This window comes from Triticum urartu, chromosome 2A (assembly GCF_056163025.1).
Source record: "Triticum urartu cultivar PI428250 chromosome 2A, HENAU_Tu73, whole genome shotgun sequence".
In the NCBI taxonomy this organism is placed as follows: domain Eukaryota; kingdom Viridiplantae; phylum Streptophyta; class Magnoliopsida; order Poales; family Poaceae; genus Triticum; species Triticum urartu.
This window is the reverse complement of record NC_141874.1, coordinates 359,866,281-359,879,381: the sequence shown is the minus strand read 5'-3', so window position 1 is coordinate 359,879,381 and position 13,101 is coordinate 359,866,281.

The window sequence follows — 13,101 nt, the reverse complement described above, 5'->3', positions numbered from 1 at the left end:
GAGGAGACGTCTCCCGTCCCGTATGTGTGTTGAACGCGGAGGTGCCGTCCGTTCGGCGCTTGGTCATCGGTGATTTGGATCACGTCGTGTTCGACTACATTATCACCGTTCTTTGAACGCTTCCGCACGCGATCTACAAAGGTATGTAGATGCATCTAATCACTCGTTGCTAGATGAACTCATAGATAGATCTTGGTGAAACCGTAGGAAAATTTTTGTTTTTCTGCAACGTTCCCCAACAACCCATATGTTTATGTTTCCTTCCTCGGAGGTGGTGATGAAGGAGTTGTTCATGATGTAGGCCTGTCGTCCATCTTCCAAGGAATAGGATCACCATCATAGAAGGATGATAGAGTCTCTAGGATCCTCAAATCTATAGCCAAACTCATCCTCTTGAATCTATATTCATACTCACAGTTTGGTTTTGCAGGTCATAGATCTGGGCTTGGAGGCGCTCGATTTTCTCGTGAAGCTTGAAGATGGCCTCCCCAATGTTCTTGTCATCCAGTTTGTGGTCATTGGTGAACTCCATGATCATTATATGATTGGAGTCGAGTCCACGTTCCACCATCTCCTGGAACTTGAGAACTTGTTGCTCCAATGCCTCGAGCCTTGTCTCCATGCTTCCTCTTATTGTTGTCCCCAATGCTATCGGAACAAGTCTCAGACTCAAGCTCCAAGGTCAAGTTCTCCCTCTTATCACCGTCCGCTCTCAGAAGTTACTTGCAACAAGTGTCAACATCACTATGCAAACAAGTGCTTCAACCAAAGGCGCCTTCGGCCTCCTCCTCCCATGAGATCTTCAAGCAGTGAAGTGGTCAAGCATAATCCCAAGCATGCTAAGGTGAACATGATGAACATAGCTCAAGCAGCGGATTCTTCAGATGTGATCATGGGTAACCTTTCAGTTAACTCCATTCCTGCAAAAGTATTGTTTGATACTGGTGCATCGCATTCTTTCATGTCATATCCATTTGCATCAGATCACAATGTTGACACAGAGATTTTGTCGAAAGTTATGCAAGTTGTTTCTCCGAGAAAGCTTATGACTTCTAGTTTGGTTGCTCCTGATGTCTCTATCCAGTTGGGCAACTATAAATTTCTGGCTTCTCTAGTTGTTCTTGGCGACTCGGATATTGATCTAATTCTCAGCATGGACTGACTTTCTAAGCACAAGGCTCAACTTGATTGTGCTGCAAGGGAGATTCAATTGGCACACACTTCTGAGGATGTGATCATCTATGCCGCTCGTGACGAAACCGTTCGTATGTTCTCTCTCAATGAGAAGGGTGAGTTAGATGCAATTTCTCAGATTCCAGTAATTTGTGAGTACCAAGATGTTTTTCCAGAAGAGCTTTCGGGAATGCATCCTCACCGGCTAGTTGAGTTCATTATCGATCTTGAGCCTGGTATGGAACCCGTTTGCAAGCGTGCTTACAAGCTTGGACCAAAGGAGCTGAAGGAATTGAAGAAACAACTCGATGAACAAGGGCGTTTGGGTCTGATCAGACCGATTTCATCTCCGTGGGGTTGTGGTGTTCTTTTTGTCCAGAAGAAGGATGGCACGGACTGACTTTGCATCAATTATCGTCCATTAAACAAGAAGAAAATCAAGAACAAGTATCCACTTCCCAACATCAATGAGTTATTCGAGCAACTTAAAGGTGCAAAAGTGTCCTCCAAGCTTGACCTCCGTATGGGTTATCATCAGATTCGCATTCGTGAACAAGATATCCCCAAGACAACATTCAGAACAAGCTTTGGTTCTTATGAATATACTTTCATGTCTTTCGGCCTTGTCAATGCTCCTACAACATTCTCTCACATGATGAACTTCATCTTCAATCCCTACACAAATGAATTCGTCATGGTGTATCTCAATGATATCTTGGTCTTCTCCAAGAATAAGAAGGATCATGCCAAGCATTTGCGATTGGTGCTCGACAAGCTCAGAGAGTATCAATTCTATGCAAAGTTTTCAAAATGTGAGTTTTGGCTTGATGAAGTTCTTTACCTTGGCCATATCATATCCGCAAAGGGCATTGCTGTTAATCTAGAGAAGGTTACTGCAATTGTGAACTAGGAACCTCCTCAGAATGTCAAGCAGCTCCGCAGTTTTCTTGGACTTGCAAGCTATTGCCGAAGATTCGTTAAGAATTTCTCTAAGATTGCAAAGCCTATTTCCAACCTCCTCCAGAAGCATGTCAAGTATGTCTGGACTTGTGAGTGTGACGTTGCTTTCAACACTCTAAAAGAGAAGCTAGTCTCAACTCCTGTCTTAACTCCTCCTGATGAATCCAAGCCATTCGAAGTTTTCTGCGATGCCTCATGGCAAGGTCTCGGCGCTGTGTTAATGCAAGAGAAGAAATTTGTGGCTTATACCTCTCGTCAGTTGAAGCCCAATGAAAGGAACTCACTCATGATCTTGAGTTGGCTGTAGTTATCCATGCATTAATAACATGTAGACATCTCTTGTTGGGAAGGCAAGTGGACATTTTCACCGATCACAAGAGCCTCAAATATATCTTCACTCAACCCAACCTCAACCTCAGGCAAACTCGTTGGGTCAAAATGATTCAAGAGTACAATCCAAGTATTGAATATACTCCAGGCAAGGCCAATGTGATTGCAGATGCTTTGAGCAGGAAGTCCTATTGCAATAACTTAATTCTGAAGCCATTCCAACCGGATCTTTGTGAAGCTTTCCGCAAGCTCAATCTCCAAGTTGTTCCTCAAGGTTTTCTTGCCAACTTTCAAGTCACTCCAACTTTGGAAGTTCAAATTCGTGAGGCACAACTCCTTGATACCCTGGTGAAGAAGGTGAAACACAGTATTGCCAAGGGCTTATCCAAATACAAGTGCTATCACATCGATGACAAAGACACCTTATTCTTCGAGGACATGATTGTGGTTCCTAAAGGTGATCTAAGGAAGGTCATAATGAACGAAGCACACAATTCTCTTCTTTCCATTCATCCAGGCAGTTCGAAGATGCACCATGACCTCAAGCAGTCGTATTGGTGGACTCGAATGAAGCGAGAGATTGCTCAATTTGTGTATGAATGTGATGTCTGCCGAAGGGTGAAAGCAGAACACCAACGACCAGCTGGTCTCCTCCAACCTCTTGCTACTCTAGAATGGAAGTTTGATCATATCGAAATGGATTTTGTCACTGGATTTCCTAAGTCCAAGTGTGGGAATGATGCTATTTTCGTTCTCATTGACAAGCTTACAAAAGTGGCTCATTTCCTTCCAATCAAAGAATCTATCACGACAGCTCAGTTGGAAGAGCTATATACCTCCAGAATTGTCTTGTTGCATGGTATTCCGCAATTGATCTCTTCAGACCGCGGAAGCATTTTCACTTCTAAGTTCTGGGACTCCTTCCAGAAGGCCATTGGCACCAACATTCGCTTCAGCACGGCCTTCCATCCTCAAACAAGTGGCAAAGTCGAGCGAGTCAATCAAATCCTCGAAGACATGCTCAGGGCTTGTGTCATCTCTTTCGGTATGAAGTGGGAAGATTGTCTTCCATATGCCGAGTTCTCCTACAACAATAGCTTCCAAGCAAGTTCGGGAAGGCCCCATTTGAAATTCGTTATGGCAGAAAGTGTCGTACTCCTCTCAATTGGTCCGAGACTGGTGAACGCCAACTTCTTGGCAATGACTTGATCACAGAAGCTGAAGATATGTGTAAAGTCATCCGTGAAAATCTCAAAGCCGCGCAATCGCGCCAGAAGAGTTACTATGACAGCAAGCACCATGACTTGGCTTTCAAGATCAGAGACCATGTCTATCTCTGCGTCTCTCCAATGGAAGGCACTCGACGCTTCGGTATCAAAGGGAAGGTTGGACCGAGATACGTGGGTCCTTTTAAGATCATTGGCAAAAGAGGCGACCTCGCCTATCAACTCGAGCTTCCGTCCAACTTCGCGAATGTGCACGATGGGTTTCACATGTCACAGCTTCACAAGTGCTTCAAGACGCCTAAGCGCACTATAAACTTCGAAAAGATTGATCTCCAAGAAGATTTGTCCTATCATGAGCATCCTGTTGCTATTCTTGAAGAAACCGAGCGCAAGACTCGCAACAAGTCAATCAAATTCCTGAAAGTTAAGTAGTCGCACCATTTCGACCGAGAAGCCACCTGGGAATGCGAGGATCACCTCCGTTCCGAATATCCGGAGTTCTTTCAATCCTAGATCTCGGGACGAGATCCTCTTGTAGTGGTGGAGTGTTGTAACACCCTAGATGTAACTTTCCATAATTGTAACTCCAACTCTTACCATTTCCGGCTATGTGATACTCCCTCTGTTCCTTGATATAAGGTGTATAGATTTTTGAGAAAAAGTCCGAAATATAAGGTGTATTGCGTTGCACCACTCGTCTGGATAATGTTTTTAGGGATTTGACTGCATTTCCTTATATTAGGCAAGCTCCTCTATTTTCTCATGTCAATTAGTCAGGTGTAATCTTGCCCAAAACTTGAGAAATTTTCCCTCCACATGCGTTCTTTAATTTCCGTGCCAAAAACTATACACCCTATATTAAGGAACGAAGGGAGTATGATATTTCCTTCGTGGTTGGGTTTTTGTCTTTGTTTTTCATTTTGTTCATGTCATGCATTTCATCTCATGTCATCATGTACATATCATTTGCATTTGTGTTTGTCTCATGCATCCGGTCATTTTCCCCGTTGTCCATTTCGCAATCCGACACTCCCACATGCACCCGTTGCACCCCTCAAATCTCTTTTCATGAGCGGGAGAAAAACGTTCTCAGAATGGGTTGAGATTTGTCGAGTGGCCTTGGTACATCACCTATAGGCCGCCTGTCAAATTTCGTTCCATTTGGAGGTCGTTTGATGCCCCAATGGTTAACCGGGTAACCGCAAAGCCCCTCTCTAGTTGCAGCCCAACACCCCTCCAAAATAGCCAACTAACCGATCTAAACACCCCCCATGCTCTCTGTCGTTGGATCACGATCATGTGGGTGAAAACCGCACCTCATTTGGACACTCCTAGCTCCCCTACCTATAAATATGCACCCCTTCCAAGTCCCGGATAAAACCCTAGCCTCCTCCACCCCGCGCCGCCGGACGCGTCCGTCCGCCCCGGACACGTCCACCGGCCACGTCGCCCGCGCCTATCAGCTTCTGCCACGTCATCCCACCGCCGCCCGCAGCCACTCAGGGCGCGCCATGTCGCCAGCACCGCGCCCCACTTCGCCACCAACCCGTGCGGGCCCGCGAAGCCCGGCCGCGACCCTCCCAGCCCTCTTCATCCCGCGCCGCCACCCACGCGCCTCGGCCGCCCGCGCCCGCGCCAGCCGCCGCCCGTCTTCGCTGCACCGCGGCATGACTTCACCGCCTAGCCGCCGCCCTCGCCGACCCTCGCTACCACGTCGCCGGACGTCGCCTCGCAGACGCCGCCGTCCACTCCGGCGTCTCCTCTCGGCCAGATCCGGCCGAACCCGAGCTCCGGCGACCCCCCAAGCTCCGGCCGCTGCGTCTCCTTCCTCTCCGGCGAGCGGCTCCAGCCATCCTCGGGATCTGTGCCAAACCCTAGATCTGAAAGGTTGACCTTGATTTCTTCTAAGTCCCGAAATCCTTAACATTTTATGCCCTGTTCATAATGTCATATCTCCAGGCATGTAACTTTGTTTTGCGTGCATGATATATCAAAATGTTCGTCTCGTGATGCCCTTCATGTTAGTGTCATTTGCATTCATGTTACTATCCATATTGATGCCCTAATCCTCATCGCAGAAGTGCTATATGATGTTGTCTGCTGGAATTCAACATTACTTGTTGATTTGTCATTTTCATTGCATTTGGTGTGTGCATCCTATGAGCATGATTTCTACATGTTTTATGAGCTCCATCATGCCATATTTACAGAGGTGCAAGCCTTGTATTTTTAGGAGCTATGTGGTGACTAGCACAAGCATGGAAAGTAGGCTATGTGATGTTGCTGTTTTCAGACACTTAAGATTTTTATTGTCTTTTCATGTTACATTTTGATGCCATGTTGCCATGTTGCTACCAGTAGATCCATGCACATTTTGAGGTAGTTCAGTAAGAGTGTTTTGCAGATGTGGTATTGCTCTATCCATTAATGCCTCTGGTTGCAATTATGGAGTAGTGTAGCTTGTCATTACCATGCTCTACTTTTGCTAAATATTGTTGCTGGCAGATTGTTAACATGATGTTCAATTTGCCATGGGTGTTGCTAGTGATACATGCATCCTATGAACTTACTCTAGCCATGCTTAGCTTCTTGAACATGTCTACTTCATGTTGGTTACCTTGTTATTCCACCAAATGCTTTGTGGTGAGTGGCATGAGCTTGCAAAGTTGCTATCATGAATCTGTTCCTACCATGCTCTGTTTTTCCACCAAGTCTGAAACTGATCATATAACTTGCCATGTTTGCTTGGGTGCTACCATATTATCCATGCATCTTTGGCCAAAGTTCAGTAAGGGAGTTTCATTCTATTCCTTGAGTACTAGCATGCCATGCCTAGGTTTGCCATGATATGTTCCTGTAGCATGTTGTTTGATAGCTCTAAACATAGCAACCTGATGCTGTTTTGACATGTTTAGTATTTTTGCATTTTTGCCATGCTATTTTGGGCTTGTTCTAGCGAGTTCTAGAGGATCTCAGTGTTCATGATTTGTAGAGCTTCACCTGTACTTTAATGCCATGTACTTTTTTGCTATGTTGAAGTGCTGTAGCATAGTTTCTTGTTGCATCTTAAGTGCTATGGTGTTGTTAAGCGCATATTTGCATCATTCTTGTTTTGCTTGTCATTTGCAAAGCGAGCATCCGTTTCCGGTGATCCTTATATCGATTTCGACCAAAATGACCTCATCTTTCCAGCGGCATACTTGGTTTTCCAAGTAGATGCCTTGATCATTCTTTTCCTTCCGTAGTACCCATATGCATTGCACATCATACCTTGCATCTCATGCCATGTATTGCATCATGTTGCTTGTGCATTGCACCGTGATTGATTGTTATTCCGTTGCTTGTGTTCTAGCTTTGGGTAGAGCCGGGAGACGAGTTATTGAATGACGAACCTGTTGACTACGCTAACGAGGATCAAGCTTTCGACAACTCTGAGAACTTTGCAGGCAAGATGACCATTACCCTCGATATCACTTCTATCTTTGCTTGCTAGTTGTTCGTTCTATCGTTATGTCGTGCTACCTACCACTTGTTTATCATGCCTCCCATATTGCCATGTCAAGCCTCTAACCCACCTTCCTAGCAAACCGTTGTTTGGCTAAGTTACCGCTTTTGCTCAACCCTTCTTATAGTGTTGCTAGTTGCAGGTGCCTTGCGGGTTGTTCCCTATTGGAACATGGATATGTTAGGATATCACATTATCTCTTATTTAATCAATGCATCTATATACTTGGCAAAGGGTGGAAGGCTTGGCCTTTTTCTCGGTGTTTTTTTTCCACTCTTGCCGCCCTAGTTTCCATCATACCGGTGTTATGTTCCTTGATTTTGCATTCCTTACGCGGTTGGGGTTATGGGCCCCCCTTGACAGTTCACTTTAAATAAAACTCCTCCAGTAAGGCCCAACCTTGGTTTTACATTTGCCTAACAACCTTAACTTTTTCCCTTGGGAGTTATAAACCCGTGGGCCATCCTTATTTACCCCCCCGGGCCAGTGCTCCTCTGAGTGTTGGTCCAAACCGAGTAGACTGCCGGGCCACCTTGGGGAAACTTGAGGGTTGGTTTTACTCATAGGATGTCTCATCCGGTGTGCCCCGAGAACGAGATATGTGCAACTCCTATCGGGATTTGTCGGCACAGTTGGGCGGTCTTCCTGGTCTTGTTTTACGATTGTCGAAATGTCTTGTAACCAGGATTCCGAGACTGATCGGGTCTTTCCGGGAGAAGGAATATCCTTCGTTGATCTTGAGAGCTTGTGATGGGCTAAGTTGGGACACCCCTGTAGGGTATAAACTTTTGAGAGCTGTGCCCGTGGTTATGTGGCAGATGGGAATTTGTTAATATCCGGTTGTTGAGAACTTCACACATGACTTAATTAGAATGAATCAACCATGTGTGTAGCCGCGATGGTCTCTTTTCGACAGATTCTGGGAAGTGAACATGATCTGGGTTATGTTTGAATGTAAGTAGTTTCAGGATCACTTCTTGATCACTTCTAGCTTCACGACCGTTGCGTAGCTTCTCATCTTACTCTTATTTTTGTATGTTAGCCACCATATTTCTTAGCGCTTGCTGCAACTCCACCTCATTACCTTATCCTACCGATAAGCTTAAATAGTCTTGATCTCGCGGGTTTTGAGATTGCTGTGTCCTCGTGACTCACAGATACTACCAAAACAGTCGTAGGTGCCGATGATACCAGTGCAGGTGATGCTACCGAACTCAAGTGGGAGTTTGATGAGGACCTTGGTCGTTACTATGTTTCGTTTCCTGATGATCAGTAGTGGAGCCCAGTTGGGATGATCGGGGATCTAGCAGCTGGGTTACCTTCTTTTCATTTGGCTTTGACCGTAGTCGGTCTATGTGTGTACTCTGGATGATGTATGATATTTATGATCATTGTGTGATGTGGCGATTGTAAGCCAACTCTATTTATCCCTTTCTTGTTCATTACATGGGATTGTGTGAAGATGACCCTTCTTGCGACAAAACCACAATGCGGTTATGCCTCTAAGTCGTGCCTCGACACGTGGGAGATATAGCCGCATCATGGGCGTTACAATATGAGTGAGAGCATCTTATCGGGAGTGAGTGAGCCACAACACTTAGTGAGTGAGGTAGTTGAGAGGGCATGTGAGGCCACTATGATTTCTAACGACTTAACCTCTACTCCGAGTGTGTTTTCTTTGGTACTAGGTCTCATACATGATGACATGCCTACCCTCGATTAGTCTATCCCTCCCATGGGAAAACCGATGGCCATGGTGGACGACGATGCACCACCCACATGGTTCCATCAAGATGAAGATGACAACGACTGGATCTTCGACACCTCACCTACAACACATGAGCGATGCTCGAAAGGTAACATAGGTGATGGTGCTTCTCTTGTCCCACTAGTGGACTATCTTACTAATGATTGCTTGCATGATGTTGATCACCTTATGGATTCATCGCATACTATGTCTTGTTTTGATATGCCACCCATTTATGATGAATATGATGATGAGAATGTCGATTTACCTAGTTGTGATGCTATGCTCCATATGATATCATGTGAAAATTATATTGGTCACTTCATGTTTGACAACCCATTAAAGTTGTCATATGCTATGCATGATTTCAATCTCAACATAGTAACTATGCTGGCTCAATTAAAATAAATCCCATTTGCACTTATGGCATAGATGACGAGATGATGGTCATTGGCTTTTGCTTTTCATGCGATGATATTGACATGCTTCCCTTACATGATTTGTGCAATTCATCTACTATACCATGCCATGATCACATAGAACCAAATATGCTTTGTTTCGGATGTTTTCAATATTCTCCATGTGATGTTTCCATTAATGCTCATGAGGAGACCCCCATAGTTTCCTCATACATATTAGAACCAAATATGCTTTGTTTCGGATGTTTTCAATATTCTCCATGTGATGTTTCCACTAATGCTCATGAGGAGACCCCCATAGTTTCCTCATACATATTAGGAGATTTTGATGCATTTCATACTTTGCATGATTCCCATGATTGTGTGCACCATATGCATTCCATGAATAACAATGCTCTACATATTTCTTGTGATGCTTTACACAATTTGAGTCTCCATTATGTCATACATAACAACAAACCTATCATGATGGTTGACATGTTTCTATATCACACATCTCATTTATTTGAGCATTATCTATTTTGTGTTAACCAACACATGCACGTGCGCATCATGATGGATGATGTGTACATATACCACGCACACACAATTTTGCTTTTGCCTTTGTTTTGTGTAGGCACTCACATATACTTGTCAACCTCTCAATCCCAAGAGTTGATGAAACGAGCTCTTGAGAGCAACGATGACTTGGAATCCCGTGGATTGTCCTTACCACTGTTCCCTTCGTGCATTTCTCTTACTTGGATCTCACACGACTATGGGTTATTTACCACTTGTTACCTTATGCCCATTTTATCGTGTTCACTTTGCATGTTATGCCTATTTTATGTACTTGCCATGCACTTGTGACCCTTGTTTGCATTTACCCATGAGCCACCATTTTACTACTATGTGTATTTGCATACTTGGTGGAGATCCTTGTTGCTATTGCCATGTTTACCATGTGCCACATGCTATTGTTGATTCTTGTGTTGGGAGAGTCATGATGTTCCATTGCTATTTACATAGGACTCACTGGTACAACGAGGTGCTATACAAACGGTTTTAACCCCTTTCCTCCACGACATTTGGAACCGTCGCCAAGTGAGTGTGGGCGATAGGGGGGGTCCTTCCTGCACGACCCAGAAACCGTCGGGGATTTTCCCTCCTGGCACACACGCTCGGAAAAATGAGGTCGTGTGCGACCGGCGAGCGCTCAAATATGGTAATACGTACAGTAGAGCTAAAAAATACGATTATACATGCGAAATCGTTTTCGGTCGCAAGTACATCCTACACAGTCAGTCCCCGCTAAACGTTTCTGTTCATATGTACATCCCACACAGTCGCTCCAAGGAAAATGTTTGCGCAAGGTGGCCTAACACAAATAGTTTTGAAGAGAATGTCGTGTGTGATTGTTCATTCATCCAACACGTTTTATTCCTAGAAACTGTGTGCGCTGCCTGAGGTCATCGCCCACGGTGTTTTCTCAATAACCGTTTGCAATAGGAAAACCCAATTAGCAGGTTGATTGCCCTATTATTAATAATCCATTTATTAATCTAATTGACATTCATATTAAGCACATAATATATTTCATTTCCATATTAATGAAGCATGATTTCATAATTGAAATACATCCGAGTACAACATGATATAGCTTCAGCACTCAGCTACCCCATTACACAACTGCACTAGCACCAAGTTTCACATGCAACATCTAGAAACTTCCAAAATTAGCATCATAGATGGTACATAGACAGATGCATCTCATCTGGAAAACTGCTGAAGCGAAAGGCGAATATCGAGCCTTCATTCATGTTGAAGGTCTTTGCAACTTTAGGCCAGTGCCTGTGGATGATTGACCGTCCATCCTTCGTCCTCTTTAGGAACACTTCAATATTGAACCGTGGGTGCTGTATGAAAACTTTCCTCGCCTCCTGACCATAGAGGTGGTTTGAGAGGTAATCATCAGTGAACTGCTTTGGAAAGGCCTGAAAACAAGGATGTGCATAAATATCTTCTCTATATTGGAAATGGGGCAAAGGAATAAAAAAAGGCAAGGTATAATAGTTAGTACCATCTTGTGGTGAGATGATGTCTTCTTCATTGTGTAGACAAAGATTTTGTTGTTTTTTGTCGCTAATTTCTTTATTCTGACAATCTTTCTGAGTTTCCTGACTTGATTGATATTCATGGACAACTCATTTCCCCATATGCAAAAAGGGTCGAATAGTGGGTCAAAACCTCTGGCAGCAGGACCTACATGTGCAAGACCAAATTGTTAAAAACCTAAATATTATAATGGTTCCTGCAATTGCACAATAATGTTCTATTAGACAATGAACCATGCACGTGCAGTTAACTAAACACCACAACGAATGAACCAAACGTTAACTGAGCACCACATTGCACAATATAACATACTCCTAATAGAAGACCAGACAGTTAACCAAACCAAGCATGCTTAACAACTTGGAAATATAGCAATTGTATTTGTTTCTCGTGTATTTAGTACAGCCAAATTCGATTTATTTCTCACGTGGTGTACAATAACAGAATGCACCCACAACAATTGAACATCGCATTGCAGAATTGAACCAAGCAGGTAATTAAACACCACAACAAATGAACCAAACATTAACTGAGCACCACATTGCACAATATAACATACTCCTAATAGAAGATCAGAGAGTTAAAAAACCAAGCATGCTTAACAACTTGGAAATATAGCAATTTTATTTGTTTCTCATATATTTAGTACAGCCAAAATCGATTTATTTCTCACATGGTATACAATAACAGAATGCACCCACAACAATTGAACATCGCATTGCAGAATTTAACCAAACAGTTAACTAAACACCACAACAAATGAACCAAATGTTAACTGAGCACCACATTACACAATATAACATACTCGTAATAGAAGATCAAATAGTTAACCAAACCAAGCATGCTTGACAACTTGGAAAATTGCACCCTGAAGAATTGAACATCACATTTGCAGAATTGAACCAAACAGTTAACTGAACACCACATTGCATGACATAGAGAACATATACACTAGAGAAGAAGATTGCATGGTAAAAGTAGATAGCACAATTCACTAGAATTTTTTTAAGGAAATGCAGTAGCTAGCAAATTGAACATGGGTCCTTATAGTGAGCTAATAAGACAAGCTACTCCTCATTGTCGGAGACATTGATGATGATTGGCTCCTTGGACATGCAAGAGGGAGAGGCCTCCGCATCGTGGGTGCCCTCGTCATAGTGGTGAGTTGCCTGAGCCGCTCCAGGCACCAACCTGCTGGCTCTCGAGATGAGGTAAGCACGCGCACGCTAAGAAAACACCTCGTAGTCTTCGCTGAAGGCACCGAGGGTGGCCTCGAGAAAGCGCCACGAATTGTCGTTTAAAGCAGCCAACCGTGTCGCGGCGTCGGCGCGCGAGGCATCGACTGTGGCCTCGACGGCGAGGTGCTCCTCTAAGATCTTGGGGTCGACACGAATGGCAGCCATCACAACCTCATCCGCGCGTGCGGCCGCGATTTGCTTCTCCGTTGCCAAATGCTCCTTGAGATCCTGGCTATACTGCGTGCACCATGGCTTAGGGTGGTTCTTATTTGGTGGAGGGGTCAGTGATTTGGGTGGAAGGTGTCGCGCCGTTGGTCGGGGCATGTGGGATGCGGAAGGAGGAAGAGGATGGGGGTCGGGTGTGGATTACCTGCCTGGATAGGCGAGGTCGAGCAGCGTGAAGGAGGGT